General features: G+C 45.1%; 1 long non-coding RNA gene across 1 annotated transcript; it reads left to right on the top strand.

Annotated features, from left to right (window-relative positions):
- The first annotated feature begins 2,632 nt into the window (after nucleotides 1-2,632).
- On the top strand, nucleotides 2,633-4,963 carry LOC134419747 (uncharacterized). The gene is made up of 3 exons (XR_010028133.1): nucleotides 2,633-2,770; nucleotides 2,993-3,122; nucleotides 4,716-4,963. It is a non-coding gene; the product is annotated as an uncharacterized LOC134419747 (long non-coding RNA).
- The last annotated feature ends 15,580 nt before the right edge of the window (nucleotides 4,964-20,543 follow it).

Below are 20,543 nucleotides of genomic sequence, written 5' to 3'. Positions count from 1 at the left end.
AAAAGCAGGGACTACGTGCCATCTCCAAACCCCTGGCCAGCCACTGCCAGAAGTTCCCGCTGCCCCGTCCGACTGCAAAGCCATTAACACCCGCTGCAGAGCAGCTTGGAAGGCAGCCATCCCCAATGCATTGCTTACGAGCACTGACTAGAGTCAAACTGACTTCAGTCAGAGATTTACACAAGCCTCATAATCTAATAGTAGAGTTTACTTTACGAGAGTGCCACACCAAAGATAGTAAAATGCAGTTTTAGCTAACAAATCTACATGCTTGCACAGAAAAGCTGCGGCCATCGCGGAGCGTGTCAGCACCGCGGAGCGCCTGGAGCAGATTTATAGTTTTCAGTTTATTGCTGAAGAGTTATTGTTAACTCCATTGTTATACACTTTCTGCAATTAAAAGTTCCAGTCACGCTTATCATTTTTAAACACGGCTGATAAAACCCAATAAATCCTGAGATGTTAGAGGTTTTCCCGTGCCGTTAGACATCTGACATTTTTTTAATGCTGGATTTTTGACCTATGTTAGGATAGATTTTGGAAGTAAATTGGCTGTTGTAAGCTGGTTTACTTCTGATTTGCTTAGATCTGCAAAATTTGTCGTTTTTATTGTAGTAAAAGAAAGAGCGAGGCAACACTTAGACCTTTTCCCTCATACATGCAACAGGTGATCATACAGTGTCTCTTACAAGTCATCTTCCAAACTTCTGTGCTCTTTGTGTCATAAATTATAAAGAATAATTTTTTTGTTTTGTTTTGGCAATGACTTTTGGTCTTTTGTCTCATATGAGTAATGTTTTCTCTCTTTTCATTAAAGTTTTGAGAGAACGGACTTTTCATTTTCTCTACAGGTCGTTACAGATACAAGTTCGACTTCTGAGCATCTGTATTCACATGTTGAGAAAGGTATCAGGGTACATGGATGAACCTAGACAGGTGGACAGAATCCTTTTTCCCTGTGTATTTCCCAGCACTTTATGAACTAGCCTCAGCAGCCTTGCAGTGAGCACTTCCAGTACCCAACTTCTACTGACAAGGATCTGCTTTTTGAATGCTTCAAGGTTAATCTTAGTCTCAAATTCCACGAACATTCAAAGATCCTAATGCCAAGTCAGTATATTTATGTAGTGCAAATAGTATCTATTGAGATATAGTAGCCACACAAAGAGTATTCCTCTTATAGGAGCAGAGATACTATGAAATCCAAACTCTTATTTAGGATAAGAACAAATAACAGAAAACTCATCAGAAATCAAGCTCACTGTAAGAACATGGCTCTTTGCACCCTGAAATTCATTGCAACTATTGGGATTGGCTCTTTGCACTACAAAAGAGTTTCACTATCTCTGAGATCGTCCCGATGGGTTAAGTATACAGACAGAGGAAGTAAGAAAAACAACATGCACGATCTGGAATCGAGATTACTGAATGGAGGGGTGTGTATACACTAAGACCCAACATCCCTCTGAAAGCTTTGGGAGGCTTAGAGGCTGGAAACCCCCTGTGTAAAAACGTGGATCAGAAACTTTTTATCAGGGTGAACACATTTATTCATCCCTGATCTCACCTCTTCCCATACACAGCAAAGGGGCAAAGGTTTACACCAGGTGAGATGCACCTTGGTGGAAGCTCTGGGCATACTTTTCCCCAGCAGTGTCATTTAATACACAACATTTTCAGGTTTCACTTATCAAGTACAGCAGCTGGGAACACTGTGTCTTTACAACTGTAAAGTCCGGTTTCTGAACCAAAGGACACGAAATGTTCACACCCACATCTCTCTGCATTTTTAAACACCCATCATCTACTGCAAACTTTTGCAATCTGCACCAGAGATTTCATAGAAAGAAAGAAAGAGAGAGAGAGACGTTTGGGTTGTAAGAAAAAAACTTACCAAAAATAACTGAAGTTCTCTAAAGTTGCCCTGAAGTTGAAATAGCCCAGAACACCAGTGCAGAGCCTGCCTTAAACTCTCTCTCTTTCTCACTCCCCCTCTCTCTCCAGCGATTGGAAGGAGGGCTGTGCAGAAATTCAGCAAACAATTTTCCTTCTATGTCGACCGGGGCGTTGCTCACGGGCAGAAAGGGGATGGCTGAGCCGGGGCGAGGCTCGCCGCTCTCCCCAGGGCAGGGAGCGCGCTGTCGCGGATTACACAGCCTGTGAAACCCAATCCCTTTCTCTGCTCGGGCAACAGCTGTACGCCTTCAGCCGGGGCGGGAGCAGGGCACAGAGCCTGGGCTGGGTGCTGGACAGGCTTTCCATGTCGGGGGGCGCTGAGGGATGCGGGCACAGGGGGCTCCGTGAGCTCCGGGTCCGCTCCCGGCTCTGCCGCTCGCAGGGCGGAGATGCGGGGCGATTTCCGCGGCGCTGGGAGTATATGGGATGTGGGCGCCCGCGCAAAACAAACATCTCTTTTCCTGAAATTCATTCCCAGCCTTGCTCCGGGACATTGCTGGGTAATTAGCGTTGTACGTATTAGTAAATTCTCATGCAGGCGTGCACACACGCAGGATGCAGCCTGTCACAACAGCGCGGCTCAAAGGGGCTTCGAGGCTCTCCCAGTGCCCTCTCTAAGTTCTTTTTTTCTTGTCACTTTTATCAGCTGTTTGGTTCTTTCCGAAAGCCCCGGAATGCTGAGCTGACAGTGCTTAGACCAAGGGAAGAAGCACTATGGTGGCTGGCAAGGTGGCAGTGCCAGTGCTTAGTGCTGCGTTCAACGTGTGCTGATACTCTACACTTGAGGGAAGCTGCTTAAAATCAGCAAACCCAGGTTTGTTATAATTCCCAGCCCCTCGTCTCACCTGTTTCTATTTCACAGTGTCTTGCTTTGAAAAAGAAGTGAGTTTTTTGGGATGCTGTGGTCAAATTAATCGGTACTCATATTTGAATATTGGCACCTGGTGTAGCTACTGAAGACAGATACGCCAGCGTCAAACCATGACACACCCCATGTAAAGAAATTTGCAATACAGCTGATTCCTCCCTCTCCCAGGAATTCCACTGATCCTTTGACTCCTCCTCCCTGGAGCTTTAAGAAGTCACAGCGAGAGATTTCAGCCCTGGTTTCCGTGTTTCACAGAAGCATCTGGCTGCTGGTTTGCATTCTGTCAAATAGGGGTGAGGTGAGAGAGGGTGTAAAATACAAACAACACGTAAGTAGCCCTGGGAGTGCCCTGCAATTGCTCGGGCTGCTTTGCCAACACCCCAGAGCAGGTAAAAAACACTCCAGCCAAAGGAGAAGGAGAACCCCTGTGCTTACAGAGCAGCCTGGTTTCGTGTCCAGGCAGATGCTGTGCTGGGGGTTTTTATGCTGTTGGCTCTGGATAGGTTTTGACATCTGAAATTCTGCAGATCTTGGGTTTCTGGGCCCAAGTTTGGAATGGGCTCACTTGTTTTCCACAGAGGGTATTTGAAAATCTGAGAGGGAGAACTGAGTGTGTATCTCTGATGCCATCCTATGTGGGTGCTGAACAGGCATTTTATGAAAACAGGGTCACACATCTACAGTATTTATAGTAAAGCCAATTATTTAACTTGTGCAATTAAAGTATATTATTACATCTAATTATACATTATATATTAATTACAGATCACAGATATAACTTAATTTAGAAATACTATATGCAATTTTATCTAATTAATATACACAGTTTTTCAGCACATGAACTGAATAACACTTCAGAAATTGTGTCTATTATGGGATTCTATTGTATATACAAAATAAATAATATATAATCACATATACTGTGTGATTATATACTATATCTATAATCATATATAATTAATATAAATAGGTTGGGAAGCAGTATGCATACACAACCTCTGTCATTTTGTGAGTGTGGCACCCACATAAAGAGTTAAAAGCAGAGGTTTTAAAAACGGCAGGGTGGTAAAGCTGGGAAGGAGGAAGATGAGGCAATGGGACAGTGTTAGCACAGGGGAAGTGAGAAGGTGGCACCCAAAGTGTTGAAGGCCAGGCTGGGTGGGGTTTGGAGCAACCTGATCTAGTGGAAGGTGTCCCTGCCCATGGTGGGGGCTTGGAACTGGATGGACTTTAAGGTCCCTTCCAACCCAAACCATTCCATGGTTCTGTGTTCCAAGCAAGATGTCCTGGAACTGCCTCCAGGATGGAGGTGCCAGAAGCAATAAGGGCCTCCTGAGGTGCAGTCAACAGCAGCAGAGAGAACTGAGGCGGCTGAGAATGGGAACAAGACCTTGCTAAGAGCTGGCTCAGGCTCTGCTGCCATCCCTATTTCTGTGCACTGTCTTTAGGACCATACCAAGGTCCAGCCTTTCTGAGCCATCCTACAACATCCTGACGAACAAACAAGACACATTTTTAGAAACAGGCACGCAAACAAGAAGCCCAGCCTACATCGCGGATTGATGTGGGGAGATGCAGAAATGTGACTCCCAGCTCCGGGGCGGGTGGTGCCAGCAGCAGCGCTCCAGCAGGGACAAAGGGACAGGCTGTGGGGTGGCAGCAGCAGCTGCAGTGTGCTCCATCCCCAGCCCGTGCTGCATTTCAGCTGTCCTTGCTGAATACATGGATGGGCGTTGTTTCGATCTCTTAAGAATTTTTAAAGCCCACATGAGACAAACCCCTGGCTAAGCTGAGAGAAGCCAACTGTTTTTCCATAAACCTGGAAGAAATGACTCTGTTGGTTTTCATGGTATTGGGAAATCTACGTTCACTGTCAGTGGCTTTTTTCCAGTTTCATCTCGGAACTGAAGGTGTAAGTCCGGATGTCTGAGCACTCCCTGCAGCTGTGACTCCACTGAAGACAACTGCTGTGTCAGAGATTTATCCCCACACAACTTCAAACCCCAAATCTCCCCTCTTTTCAGCCAATGTGGTGCTGTTCTGGGACTGTCAAATTATTTCAACATCATTTGACTGACAGGAATTCATAATGCTCACTTGGTTTATTTTTAAATATTTATCAAATCCACTGTTTGTCTACTGAGCCATTGAAAAAATGCTATCAGATCAATAAATTCCCAATTCACCAAGTGATTCCAGCACGAGTTATTCAGTGAGAACACTCCAAACAGCCCTTGTGTTTACTCTTCTTGACAGACATCTAAATATTAAAAGATAAAGCTCTTTGAGTTATGCTGCAGCAATATTAAAAAATATTCCTTTCTGCTCAACTGCCTTGCCAGGAAGCACCATTGTATCTCACATTTCTCTGTCCTGTATCTAACCCCATTTCTCAACTTCCCTGTTGTTTTCTCAACGTTGTTTTCTCTACTCTGCTCACAGGTAAATCTGCAAACACACAGCTGAATGACACAAGCTTTATTTTATTAGTGCTACTCACACCCTGCCCTGTGCATGGACTCATGTTAGATTTATGCATCAGGGTGTGCTGCTTTAACAGTAGTTGAGAAATGAGATGAAAAACAACGGGGATGTTCACGTGTTTTCTTTGACCCAAAGAGAGAGAGGCAGCATGTTCCATGAAATTGTAGCAAAGCATGCTCTGGAACACAAATCCTTGTCGTTTAATGTGGAGAATGCAAGGGTGATAATTTCTATTGTTTTTCCTTTTTAACAATTATGAATCTTCAGATATTTGGGGTAAAATTATGAAGCCATGAATTTCCATAAGCAGATAAGACTGGGTTGCAGAGATCAGCTAGAGAAAGCAAACTTGTCTGCACAATTCAGAAAGGAGTTAAAAAATTGAGGACCTCCAGCTGAAAGAGAGAGATAAGATAGGCTGCTAAGAGAATGAACCACAGGAAAAAGAAAAAGGAAGGGAGAGATAAGATCAATGTGAACTCAAGATGCAGAAGAGTGGATGGAACTGAACATCAGACTGGCAATGAGAGGAATGAATGGGGGGGAGCATCTGGCCACCAACTCTCAGTTCTAGCCCAGAGGAAGAAAAATGTAACATTAATCATCAATTTAGACATCTCCCATGCTTTGTCTCCCATGACTGCATTTTGTTACGACACAGGAATGCATATATTTATCTATTTCACAGTCAGTTAGTTTGAACTGAAAAGGTATTTAAGGCAGCCACACAAACTTCCTCTGCATTTTTTCTCTTTTGCAACACATAAGACATTAATTTGATTGATTTGCTTCAACATTTTTTGCATAAAACTCTTCCATTTGCAAATGGACATGCAACCTCACAGAGAAAGAGAGCCAGGTATGGAAATGAGGTTCCATCACTGCCTCTTTTAAGAAACCTCAGGGTTGGACTCAAAGACCTCTTTCTGAAGTTAGTCAATTCAGATGAGTTCCCCCCCCAAAAAAGTGAATGGATGTCATTCATGTGTCTTGTAACTTAACTGAAGTCTGTCCTCCAAATAGTTTGGTCTTTTCATCTGAGAATTTACTCAAAAGAGGCTCCAGTGTCTACCTGCCTGTGGCAAGTTCTACCAGCACTACCTGCTTCCTGCACTGACACCAAGATGCAACTGATAATATTTTGTATAGAAAGGGGTTTCTGCTTTGTGAAGGTAAACAAATGTCAACTCCAGGTATCCAGGGCTGGAGTTTGGCTGAATCCAAATTCATGGCAAAATAACCCAAACAAACCCAGGGAAGGGTTGAACCTTTTCAGAAATCCAAATATTCTCTTCCAGGATCCTAAATACATGTTTTTTTCACTTGGTGGTTAATATTGTTGCTGATAGGGAAAAAATAAAAATAAAAGGAGCCTAAAAATGCAGATCTACAACCAGCATAAACAAAAACCCCAACAACAACCACAGAGAAAGCATTATTTAGAAATGAAACAAAATGAGACATTTCCAAGAGCACTCCTTTCACTACCAGGAGGAGAAGAAAGAGGAAACTGATTTATTTTGTCCTCAGGCATATGCTCCATCTCTCTTTGTCCCCCAAGTGCATTTCCACTGGCCCTGACAGTGCTGGCTTTGACCTTCTGCAGCCAAAATAGCTTGGACAGAACGAAACAGAAAAGCAGGAGCCAGGCAGAGCAAGGGGCAACGCAGCCGAGGCTGCAGACCTGGGGGAAAACTGCTGGAATTGGCAAAGATCACACAAAACCCAGGGCATCCCTGGAGCCGCTGCCCTCCTGCCCTGCCAGTGGCTGTCACATCATTCAGAGGGGACAAAGCCACCACCTGCAGGCTTGTCACCCCCTGGCCTGAGTTGGACACCCATCTCCAGCCTGTGCTGCAGAGGGCTTTAATTTAAAGTCAGTATTATATATAATAGTTATAGTATATAACTATTATATATAATAGTTATAGTCAGTATTATATACTATAGTTAATAGTGTAATAGTTTCATATATATATAAAAATAAATATATATACTAATTATATATAGCATATATAATTACTCCATGTTCCGCACAACCATCTCATTCCCTGCTCTCTGCTGCTCTCAGTTCCCCACTCAAATGGAATTCAGAGCTGCCTGACCGTGGACCTTTATTACTTTACTATTTCAAAACCTGTCATGTGTGAAAAGCAGACCTGTGCTCCTCCCTGGAAAGTGAATATTAGTGACAAATGGCCGACAGGAGGAAAACAAAAGCAGCTCTTGAAGCTGGAAAGATAGGTGTTAATTTGCCGTGAATGACCTGTTTGTGCTAGGTGGTTATGCTCAAGCACCTGGAAAAAAACCTATTTGAAACAAACTGTTTCTCTTTCTGCAATGTCATTATGCTGCCTTAAGCACTTTTATTTCCACAGTTTTGGTACTTCTGGATATTACAAAGTCAGTAAATTTTGTCGTTTCGAAATCCAGGGAAGAAAACGCCCTAAGGACTGTCAAAGGACTGGATACAACATTCACAAACTCTCCGTTTTCAATCACTTACTGAGTTAGATATTTCTGAAGTACTTTTAAGCATCTGTATGACATTTGTTATATTTGATCAAGACACTTTTTCCTATCAAATTGGAAGCTGAAGGATATTGCCACCGATATGGAATAATATAAAAAGATCTCGTATAAAAACCAGACATTAATAAAAGCCAAGTATAATTATTAAATCAGAGAAAAAAAAAGCAAAAGTTTTCATCTACTATAGCAAAACACATTTCAGATACTTCTCTAGAGGCTGGGTTTTTTTCCCTTTTCCTTTTTACCAGTCCCTGTATGGAATGGCATAAACTCCTGCATTCTGTGGGTGCCCGCGTGGTTTATGGCATCCCAGCTGAGGAAATGCTTCGGTGAACCCTCCCTTGTTGTCTTTCTCTCCAAAGCCTTAGAACAGTTCTTAAACAAAGATCTTAAAATAAAGGAGTCCTGGCAGATGATCTCACTCTGTGCCCTGGGGTTTCCATGGCATTTAGAGGTGGTTACCAGTGATTAGCACGTTTGTGGAAGGAGTAATTTGGATCTGCACTGAAATAATCCCTTTTTTCTGGCTCTGGGTCCCTAACCCTGCTCTGGGCGATGGAAGGTTGTAAATGCTCACCTGGGCACCTGGCTGTGCCACACAGCCCCAGTCAGGAAAGAGCTGTTTGCTGGCAGTAGCTCTGGACATCTGTATTTCTTACAGATATTTCTTTTTTAGCAGTGTTTTAACCTAAACCCCCTGGAATAGCACCTGTTACTGGGTTACCTGCACCTGTTTCTGTGCCCTGCCAGGTGCGCACCAGCTGGCAGATGCTGCCTTTGACGAGCAGCAAGAAGCCCAGGTGGGTGGGAAAAACAGGAGAAACTCCCTCAAACGGGGACCAAGCAAGCACCAGCTCCTGTCTTGCTAATAAAACAAACAGTTTTCCTCCAGGTGATGAATGCTCACCCTGTTTTGCCCCTGTGCTGCAGGGGCGCGGAGGGAGGCTGGGGATGAAGGGAGGGGATTTCGCACACACAGGGGATGCTGTGTGTGTGTGCCTGTGGCTGGCACACAGCACCGCGGAAAAACAGGCTCAGAGCTGCTGAGACTCGGTGTGCATCTTCAGGGCGTGGGCTGGGACACAGCGAGGACTCAGCAGATGACAATGGGGCTCAGTGTTTGCTGCAGGATGTCAGCAACACAGCAGGGTTTATTTCTTAATGAAGTGAGTCACGCGATTGGTATCAAGTATCTGTTAAGTTGAGCGATGGGGTGGATCCAAATGTTAGAGGGCCTCGTTTTAAATATACCATTCACCACTCTGGACTGGCTTGCACTGTGTAAACAACACCAGTGAGAGATGGAAATACATTAGGTTAATTCCATCTGGGGTTTGTAAGTCTCCTGCTTCCTCACAGAGCTAAGACTGATTTTCCAACAACACAAAATTCACCTCAAAGCCCTACAACCCATCACAAAAAAAAGCCTTCCCTTGGAAAGGGGAATGCCAGAAGTACAAGGCAAGTAAAATCAGATAATCAGTACAGTTATCTGACTTCTGCACTTCAGCTTACTCAGCTGAACTGGCTCACTGGTGTCCCAGAAAGGAAAACTCAGGGAAACAGCAGCCAAGAGGGAGTAAGGAAAGGAGTGCTCCCTCCACAATGCATTTGTGATTCACTGGCTTTGTTCTGTGCAGTTCCTATAGCTGGAATGAAATCTTTGAGCTTTAAGGGTCATGGCACATGTATATTTTTATTTCATTCATTTACTGTCACTGAAGTCAGCTATAGTATTGCCTGTGGCTTTTAATGGCAGCAATGTTGAGCCCTTTAATGCTTCATTCCTGACTCTCTCCCTCTGAAGAGCAGAGGAAAACAAAAGCAACCTGCCTCAGACAGGGGTGAGAAATCCATCATGTCATCTCTTTCACCAGTCAGTGCCAGAGAAAGGTAAAATGTTACTGAAACTGCCAGACTCCTCAATACGCATCCAGAAATTGAATTTAAACATTGATTGATGCTCCTGGCAGAGAAAATCAGTTTGATAAGTATGGATAGGATTCCTTTGGGTTCTGCTGAAGCCCTCAGCTATGAGGCAGCATTTCTGTGGGGAGGAAGGAGCCCTAAGAGACCTTTCCCCACCCTGCACTGGTGCCTTTGGGTTCAGCTGCCAGCCACTTGGCTGGGTGGAGGAACCCAGTGTGTAATAATTAATTCCTCCTAATTTTCAGTGATGCTAATGGTAAACAAGGTCACTGTTCAGTCTTGCACAGCACAGAGTGCTATATTGGTTCTGGCTGCAGTTGCCAATAGATAGGAATCAATGAAGAGAGAGAGAATAGCTCACATTTTTTTAAAGGGAGACATTATATATATTGTGGAGTTTTGGCAGCAGAAGTGCTCTCAGTTGCTGATGAAAACCTTGTAAATGTAGGCTGAGAAGAAAGAGCCCAAAATGGGTCAGGAGCAGAGAAGAGCATTTATTCTGAGATCACAGCAAACTGAACACTGCAAGCAGTGAGTCCTGTTCTTCCACAATCTGTTATCTCACACAAGTGCTTGTGTCTTCAGTCTTTGTTTGCTCATAAATAATGAAAGTATTTTAGTTTTATTTTTCCTTTTAAAAAAGGCATTGAATGTATTTGGGGAGCAGGAATAGAACTGAATCTTGAAGATTTTTATACAGTGTTCATGAAAGGATTTGAAAATCTAAGTAAAGAATTACTGACAGTTTAGCTTTTTCTTTGTCTTGATTCAAATAAGAAGTTATGTTATTAATTAAAAGAATCCCAAGAAGTACCTGGATTGACCAGTGACAAAATAGAAGAGGAAAAAAAGAAGGGAGAGGGGATGTAGCTCTTCTCTTTTCTACCTCATGCTTGGTCAGCTTAATTATGTTAGCTTAGTTTAAACACCTTCATTTTTAAAAAATAGGAAAAAGGGTCCTTAGAAGTTCCTTTATGTGAAATGGGTATTCCTGTGGATGAATGGTTAAGACAGAAGTGAGTGAAGAATTTTTAAAATGCCTTTTTTGGCCACTGTTCAGTTCTTGCTCAAGGAACTCAAACAGAGGCTGTAGTTTTCCTCAGGGTATCACTCAGGTGATCCTTCCTGCCCACAGGGTCCTGAGCTCCCTGCAAGGCCCTCTGGCAGCTGCAGGATCCTGCCTGGCCTGGGCTCTTGCCCGGGCATACCCATGTGCCAGGTGCCAGCCCATGACTCTGAGTAACGCGAGTGACTCAGGACACAAACACATGTGACACCTCACAAGCAGCTCTGTGGAGGCTTCCAATTTCCCACTACACAGCCACATGATTCACCACCTTCTGCTGCTGCTGCTGGCTTCCTATGTAGAGAGTAGTTCAGTTAAACAGCACTGGCTCCACGTATTTGCAAACTCTAAATCCTGGTTTCAGGAAACGATTCCTTTTCCAAATATTCAACAAATGCATGACAAAGGAGAAGGTGTGACAGGGAAACAGAAAAGCAGAACTGCAAGCATCACCTGCTTAAGTGTGATTTGTTAGTCCTTACTGAAGGTTTTTGGATACAAGAAGAGAAGCAAGTTATCCTGTAAGCAGCACCATGAATGAGAAGGATGCTGACTGTGACAGCACAGGTCCTGCAGGGAAAACAGCACAGGGTCAGTCCTCGGGCTGCCTTTTTCTTTTGCTTAGGGCAATGACAGGGCTCAGAGTGATAAACTACTGCCTGGAGCCCATTTCCATGTGTAATTGTTAGCACAGCTGAGTGCTGTCCCTGTTAGAGGAATAAAGGAATCACCCGTTGTTGCTCCGGCTCCCTGGTGACTCAGCTCTGAGCGCTATTTTGGGTGGCAGAGGCGAGAGGCTGCCAGGCTGGCATCCATCCCCTCCTGTTTCATTGTGGAAATGCCATGTGGCTGCCCAGGATAGGCTCTGGTGCTCTGAGAGCTGTCTGAAGGGATGTCACAGATCACTGATACCACAGGTGTGTTACAAACAATCCATCACCCACCCGTGTGAGGAGAGCCAGAGGAGTGAAACCAAAACGTGAATCTGGTGAGCACAAATACCCAGCAAGTGATTCATGCTGTGTGGAAAACGAGCCTCACTGGGTTAGGCCTGTAGTTCTGCAGAATTATGATAATTTATCTCATAATTTAGCTCATTTACAACAACATTTGTCTTTCTGTTGGTTCTGAAAAATGCCCGGGCACAGCATGTGCACCATGGGTGAGCCTTCACCCTGTCTGCTTGCCCAGGTGCTTTTCAGCTCCCACAGATGGCAGAGGGAGGTGGAATTCTGTTCTTCCCTTGTGAGCAGGGGGATAAGCGAGCAGAGCAGATTTTGCTTAGCACGCAAACCCAAATAACAGCAATTAAACCAGATTTGATTTGGTTTGTATTCCCTCTCATGTGCAGCTATGCCGGGTCCAGAGGGTTTCTCATTCCCTCTCTTTTCTGAGCCCTTCTCATTGGGGACTTCAGTAAGAAACATGAGCAGCACTCCCCTGCTTCCTGCAGAGCTGCACAAGGAGCTGCAAGGGCTGGGCACATTGCAGAAGGGTGCTCAGCTTTCCCCGCTCAGAAACACCTTTCTGCTCACCTTGCTTCCATCATTTTCAGCTCCAAGACTAATTCTGGATATATGGAATAATGCTGTGGCCTAGGACTATTCTTTCCACGCATTAGAATATTTTTGTAGTCCATTTTGCCAGGGAATCACAACAGAAAAGCTGCAGATTGTGTGTTCTGATTATTCTCTCACTACTTGCTGAAAAGTTTCTCTCATCGTTCTGCTGAAATTTCAACAGGGAAAAGCCAATGAAACACAGTTTATATTCAGATATAAAATTCTCACTCTAAGAAAAATGGATTTTTTTTTTCTCTTGGGAAAATAATTAATTTCCTCTCCTGGATTTTGAACTTATTCCTTTCTTACAGATCCTTTGGTGAGAAATGAAGGACCCATTAACCATCTCCAAACTGAACATGCACCACAGAAAACAAGAAGCCCTTGGAGGCAACACGAAGTCCCCAATCAACAAAATGAAACTTTAAAACTGGTAAAGGAATGAAGGAGTGAAACATCCCAAATGCCCAATTAGTCAGTTTTATTATCATATTGTGTGTGGTCTCTGTAAAAATCTGGCCACATCTCACAAACTCTGAGACCATCAAAAAGATGTTGCATGTGCATACCCCATAATAAAGCCATTAGAAACCCAAGAGGAGTTTTCTAGTGTGAGTCATGATACTCAGGAAGAGATGAGGCAGGGCAGCCAATTCACTGTTAAACAGCAGCATGAGCCCAGTGCAAATTCAGCAAATCCAGACGACCTGGATATCGCACACAGTGTTTTATTTACAGCCTCAGAAATGCCTCAATCTCAACCAAGCTGCAAACCAACCTCCCTGCACTGATATGGAGGCAGGAGGGAGGGTGCAGATGCAAGCAACAGCTTTGAAGATTTATCTTAGCACCCACCTAACCCTCCAGTAAACCTGGAGAGGGGAGGACCCAGGGTTGTGAGGCAAAGGAGTGAGAGCAGGGATGAACTGGTTCTCAGCAACTGCACAGAGGAGAAGTCTTGGTGAGACCTTAAGGACATCTTGGGAAAGACATCAGGTACAGCACGAATCTTCTATTTTCTTAGTTCACACGTTTTTAATCTCAAGGAGATTTTGGCTTTTTTAGTAGGGAGCAAGTTGGAACAGAGCAGCACTGCAGAACAGCCCTGGGGTGCCTATGAACCAGAACAGGTTTGGGAATCTGCAGCTCAAGGCCCACAGTCGTCATCCAGGGAGTTGTAAAATGGAAAGTCACCCTGCCAGATGTTAGCTACACTCTTCCAGCAAGGCCACCCATTAATATGAAGAAACAGCCACTTTATGAAGAACAAACCAACCAGGAACTCAGCAGAGCAGAAGAGTGCAGGGCCAAGATGCAGAGAACACCGGGTGTGTGCTTCAGAGAGAGCCAACACGAGACAGACAGGAGCCTGAGGCAGCCCTTCCTTCCCAACCATGGCAGTGTTTTCTTAACTCAATTGCCCTGCTTGTTTGCCCCCAAAAACTTCACTGTTTCTGGACAGAACATGTCCTTGCCAGGAACACCCATCCCTTGGGGCAGGGGAGATGGCAGCACACCAGCCTCTGCTTGGGATCAATCCTGCAGATGGTGGAGGTGGAGAGGGGAGACAGCAGGCAGGAACTGTGGCAGGCTGGAGGGATTGAGCTCAGGTACAAGGTGGACCTGGTCAAGGCTCAGCCAAGGACAGCACATCTTCACCTGGACTGAACAAGAAGTGTGGTGGAAACCTCCAGAGCTCTTAGAGACAGATGCCAGCAGTAGAGAAGAAGCTGGAATTTAATGTGTGGAACAGGGAGGAAGGGAGTGTTGGAGAGATGGGTCTAGTGGGAAACAGTCCTCACAGCTAGGATTTGCTCCTCATGCATTTTCTGCTCACCACAACTGCATTTCACAAATCCTCTAGCACACAGGTTCATGGGGAAGAGCCCAGAGGAAGATTTTGAGCATCCCCTAATAGTAGATGAAGTAATTGGGTGGTGAGATTTTTAGCCAAGGTGTATCCAGTGATGGCCAAACACCACAATTCCCATTTTAGACCCCAAATGTTCACAGAAAAAGTTAGGACTGACTGAACAAACCACCACCCACAGCTGGTGATTTCAAAACTATTGTTATTTCCCTGGAAATCCCTGACTGCTGAGCAAGTAATTTTCACTCATGAAAGATTTAAGCTTTTTTTAAGGTAGCACTTTGCCAGCAGAAAGAAAGGTGCTGCACATCAAAAATGCTGGTTTTAATTTTGGCTGTGCCTGCTGAGCCTGACCTGGTGACAGATGGAAGACCCTGAATGTTTTATAATGCATTAATACTTTGTCCATCTGGACAGGAGGCACTCAGGACCTCCCATAGCATGACACACTGAATGGCCACCCTCTCTACTGTGCCTACTGGCATCTCACAAGGCAATTAAAAGCTGATTTCAAAGGCACTGCTCCTGCCTGGGGGTCCCATAGCCCCTTGCATCCTTTTGTCTTTAATTTCAAAAAGCATCATTGTCTACTCATTCTGAAAACAAGGCTACCCCTCAGGTTTAGGCACATCCATGAGTTTGCCCTTCTCATCAGTGATCACAAGCAATGAAGGACAAGCACAGTTGGTAGAAATAAGGGTGTAGTTGCAGGTTTTTGCATCAAGTCACACCTTCCCCCTAACCTCTAGGCTGAGAAATCTGTGCATGCTCCAAGTCTGGAGAGGTGTCAGCCAGACTGAGTGCACTGAAAGCCAGTATGGGTAGATGCCTGGTTTAGGACCTTTCCATGATCCTTTGAAGTATCCATACAAGACAGAACAGCGAGAATTACAAGAAAAATTACACCCTCAAGCAAAGACAGACTTTTATTCTGAAAAAACTACTTAAATGCAATCTGCTGCTGTGTAATATATATGCCAGAGGGACAAAATATGGTGTAAAGTAAGATCTCAGCAAGTTGAGATCCAGCTTACATATTTGGCCTATTTAATCCAAGGATGAAAATAATTACACAAAGTCAGTCCAAGCAATCCCAGAAGGATTTGAACATATGAAATGCAGTCACTGTGAGCAGCGGAAGGAAAGGAGAGCTTCACCAGTTTCAGTTCCCCTTGGCTTTCCTACCCTTGTGTGTGAATTTGGCCCAGAAAACTGTCTGGCACAGGGGATGGTGATCATTCATCCTTTCTATTTGCACAAGAATGTGGGAAGGGCTTAGAAAAAGCTCCTCTTCTCCCATCTGGGGGTCTGGGTGAGTGCCAGTTAAGTTCAATGATGCATAACCATTTCAAGAAGCTCCTTGCCACTCTCTGTTTTGCAGGCATTTGTAAAGAAAGCAAATGTACATGCCCCAGTAGCATGTTGGTTGCTCTGTCAGGGTAGGGGGTATCCTACTTTTCTCTGCTTGTCATGATAGCAATACCAGGCAGAAAGGAAATAAAACCAGTTTATCACCTTAGCACACATCCAACAAGATTTTCAAACTCTAGCAGCCGGGGAAAAGAGAGAGAAGAATGCAGGTAGAAAGTCTTGATGTGGTGTGTGTGCTCAGAGAAGCCAGAAACTTCATCTTCTTGAGGGCACCAGGTGCCTCTCCTCACACCCATGAGCAGCAAGGCAGGGGAGGCAAAGCAGGATGGGCTGCAAGAGGGGAGCTCCTACCTGGAAGCCGCGGGCAGGTTTTGGCGCCGTGTCCTGCTGACAGTGTCCCTGCTGGGATGGATGAGGTGCTTTGGGTCATTCATGCACCCAGGCCCCTGGGTGGGGCCAGCAGGGGTGGCTTTGGCTCCAAACCCTGCCTCATATGGTGTGAGCCCTTCCCAAAGGGTGCTCCCCTGTCCCATGGCGCTGTGAGCCCTCCTGAGGAGCCTCTCTGCGCTGAGCGGGAATTGCAGCCAGCCTGCCTCGCCTTTGAGTCCTCGCCAAGGCTTTGTTTGTTTTCTCTTCTGTTTCAAGCGTCCTTTGTGCCTTTCTGGCTCGGCTAATTAGCTACAATGCTCTGCTTCTCCAGTTTGTAAGTGCTGCCCAAATAATAGCTGGTCAGACCTAGAGAGAGTTCAAAGCCTGTGCTGGAGGTGTGCTGGGGAGGGAAGGTGGTCTCTGCCTGTGGCAGGTTCATCCAGCTGATGCGCAGAACATCAGAAAAGACACAGAGGCTTGGGATCTGTATCACAATAGGGTTTGTACCTTGTTATCTGCAGTGCCCTGCAGCCAAAACTGCCACATCGGTGCTCCTGGTCCTGGCACACATCACTGGGCTCAGGTGACAGAGGGGAAGCCACCAACACCTGCAGGAGGGATGGCTGTGACATAGAAAGGATGACAAATGAACACACTGGTGCAAAGGGACACCTCCAGGGCATCCTCAGCAGCCATAAAGAGTGAGGAGCCTGAGAAAGAGGCACCTGGGCAATGGGGGAGCTGCTCTGACACTGCTCAGAGGGAGAGACAGCAGAAAGACAGAAAGGCCGTGTATAGGCAAGAAAATCAGGAAGAAAAGCAGCCTCAGATATTTGGAGTTGTTCTATCAGATGGACCATCAAATTGTATTTTAAAGGTTTGTCTGAGCTTGACTGTTCCTACAGCTCCGTGATGTCACTTATCTTTACCTACCACAAGGCAGTTTGTCCAGGGGTTAAAGCTGCAGTTTCCATGTGGCAGCCTGTTGTAATCCGCCCCTATTACATAACCCAGCAAATATTTTGCTAAAGTTCAGTTTAATTGCAGGATTGATGGTGGCGAGAAGTATATTCTCCTTTATGAGAGAATATTATTTACTTTTCCCCTTTGGAAATCAGGATAGACACATGCAAAGGACATTTTTTTCTCTGCTTGCCTTATTCAGTGGCCAAGAAAAGGCACTGTGTTCACCCTCACACCAGTCATGTTTTGCTTCTCAAGGCAAAGGTTAACATCTCTCCTTTCCTACTTCTCCTGCTGTGGCACATACCAGAGACAAACATGACACAAGTCAAGCAAAGAACTAGAAATAGGGTAGGGAGGAGGTGAGTTATCCTCAGTCCAAATTAGGTGGGGCCCAGCTATTATTGTGCTGTTTTCCTAAGGTCACCCTGGATTAGGGGAGGACACAAAGGGAGAGGGAGTGAAAGAAAAAAGTTTTGCTATTTAGCTTTTTCCTGAGACTGTTTATAGGTTGCTTGACATCATTTAATGATCATTCATGGCAAAGCTTTCTTAGGCTGTTTTCTTCCTCCTCGCTTTAATGTCACTTCTGCCTTTCTGATGATGGGTGGGATCTGTGTGGCTCTTTCCAGATCTCATATTTTCTCCTGCTCTTCCTCATGTGCTTCTCTCTTCTCATGATATTGTTGGCCCTTCTGTGTAATACAGAGAACAGCTGTTGGAGGCTCAGATATGCTGACTGTTGGGCCAGATCACAAATTTCTCTGTTCTCTACAACAACTTCAGATCCAGCTCTTTCACATCCATGCTGACCCACCTTTCCCATCTTTTTCCATACCTTCTTGTAATCCTTTTTGTTTTTCTAATCATAGCTGCAATCCCCATTTACTAAAGCTTTTTGTGGTCCAGCTCCCTTTTCCAGTTACACTGGTGTGAATCCAGAGTAAATCTGCTGGTGTGATTGGGATCATAAGATATGAGATGACTGCACCTTCCAGGAGCCAGAGCCAAACCCAATGTCACCGTCATCAGCACCTTTCTCGCCGTTGTTTCCAATATCAAAGGGAGACTGTAGTCTGGGAACAGTGATACCAATCATCAGACTGGGAGTTAAGTTGCATCATTTACCTACTTCAACCTTCTCCAGATGCTTTTCAGCCATTAATTAACTGTAGGAGCCCAATAAAAACAAGGGTTATCATTTGCAGGGTGAGGCACTAAGAAGACAGCAATGTTCTCGGAGGCACACATGAAGAGTTCCCCCTGGCTCTGTGGTGAAACCGCACATGGATTTTACTGACTTAAAATCAGCAATAGGAGTGAAGAAAAGAAAAAGTCCTTGTCTCTTGTCTGTATCTTACCAGAATGTTGATCCCACTGGGGAAATGAGTGCCACAGAATGGGTGCTGAATCTTTCCCATGCCACACTTGTGTCAAATTTGGGGTTGATGTTTTGTTGAATAGGGTCAGAGGAAATATAGATGTCTGTGACAAGCCACTCCATATGGCACTGGCTTCACTGGGGCTATCACATTTCCCCTTCCAGCCCATGGCAGCAAGCTTCCAGTCCCTCAGGATTTGGGGATAGATTTTCCCTTTCATGCTACTGCTGAGTCCCAAAGGGATTTACTGATGTTGGTTGTCAGTCCAAGCTAAACACACAGCTTTAGCCACAACACAAACCAGACCTTGAAAACAAAAGTGTGGAGAACCTGATCTGTTCTGCATTCACCCTCATTCCCAGCACCTCTCCTGAAACACATCTGATGCCACAGTAGCTTAAAGGATTCTTCTTCATGCTGTGTGTCATGAACTTAAAAAAAAAAAAAAATAGAAGCCTGGAAAACTTCCCAGATCGTGCAGTGCATCTGCCTTTTGTGCCCTAAAAAAGGGTGAAGGTGGTAAGGCTGTTTCCTTTAATTTTCTTGGCCCATGCATGCATCATGTTCTCACACAGGATTAGTCTGCTGGTCCATCCCAGCTGTGTGTTTCATTAAGAAAAGTTTGTATTGAGGTGAGATGGAGAGCCCCATGACACTGAAAGACAGATGAAACAGTTTTTGTTTCTTGTCTCTTATGTATTCTATGTAGTCTAAATGCAGGTAGAAGAGTGTATGTGTAATCCACCTGTGTAATTTACAATTAATTTGCTAGCATTAATTTACTAATATTTCTCCCACATTAATTCTAACAACTAGATAGATTTTTTTTTTTTTTTTGTACAGCCTGTTCTGACAGAGGAAGATACACTGATAGAAATCTAATGGTAATATGTACTAAAGAAAACTGGAAGCCCAGCCAGGACTAATTAGTGCAACCTCAGACCTGGCTGCTGTCCTCGTGGTGAGGCTCTGTGCAAGCACGGGGCTGGCAGGGTTAGCAGGGGAACAAACTACTGCAGAAACAGGAATGAAAGGTTACACTTGTGCAACTCTCATGGCCCTCAAGATGCTTCAACACAAAATATTATGCCAGCAAGTTTTGGTACACAGACACTACTATTTAGTTGTAGTATCTACTACTAATAAGTACAGAGGCTTAAGGCTAGAAAAATTGGAACCTTATTGGCATTTTCAAACTCATCTGTGTCTCATGACTGGACACAGTTATGTAATTGTCTGTGTTGCCATAAAGGCAGGGGTGTATCCTTGAGAAATAGTTATTCCTTTGGTGTTTGAGTTTGGGGCCCTGAGTTTCCTACAGTGAATGCACTCTAGCATGGGCTGGCCAGGCTCCATGTGCCTTTTCTTACACATCAACACTGGCTCTAGGAGGTCCTGATTAACCTTATTATCCCTTCTCTGCACCCCCTGCACTGCCACATCAACCCCAAAGGTGTGCTCTTAGTTAGACCAGGGAGAAAATAAAAAATAACCCTCCTGCAGCCTCACTGCCAACCAAAACCCCATGGGGATATCTCACTGCTCAGTAATGCAGCCCCAGGCACCCCACACACCCAGGTTACCTATGGTGGCTGCTCTGGCAGACACTGCAGGACAGATGTGCTGGGACAAGGGTGCACTGCCCTGTGCCATGGGAACATGGAAAGGAGGAAAACATAATGTCCATCTGCACAGGGCACTGGCACTGGCGACCCTGCGTGCTGCAAGCTAAACACAATGTCCATCTGCACAGGGCACCGGCACTGGTGACCATGCGTGCTGCAAGCTTGGATCCAGAGCTGTTCTGCAGCCACTCCTCTGTGCAGACAAGCCCAGCCTGGCTGATTGTTTGAGTGTTTGTCTTGGCAGCGAGCCCCCACCTCAAACCAAGGGTGTCATTTATCTCCGGTGGTGGCAGAACACGGAGCAATAGCAGCAGCCCTGGAGGCCCTGGCTCGTGGGGGCTCTCCCCTGGCCTTTGCTCACATTCTTCCACCTCTCACACAGTAACAAGAGCCCTGCAAAAGAGGCTGCTGCAGCCAGAAGCCTTGGACAGAAACAGATGGTGCCCAAACTGCTGGGTGAAATGCACCACGCTTTGGTGCCCAGGGAGGAGCACACTACCAAAGCAGACTTGAGATGTCTGTTGATCTTCCTTCTTGAAGTTTTGAAATGCAGCAGTAAAGAAAAA

The sequence above is a fragment of the Melospiza melodia genome, chromosome 6, assembly GCF_035770615.1.
Source record: "Melospiza melodia melodia isolate bMelMel2 chromosome 6, bMelMel2.pri, whole genome shotgun sequence".
NCBI classification, from domain to species: Eukaryota; Metazoa; Chordata; class Aves; order Passeriformes; family Passerellidae; genus Melospiza; species Melospiza melodia.
Note: the sequence above shows the minus strand (reverse complement) of the source record. Positions and strands in the feature narration are given on the sequence as shown.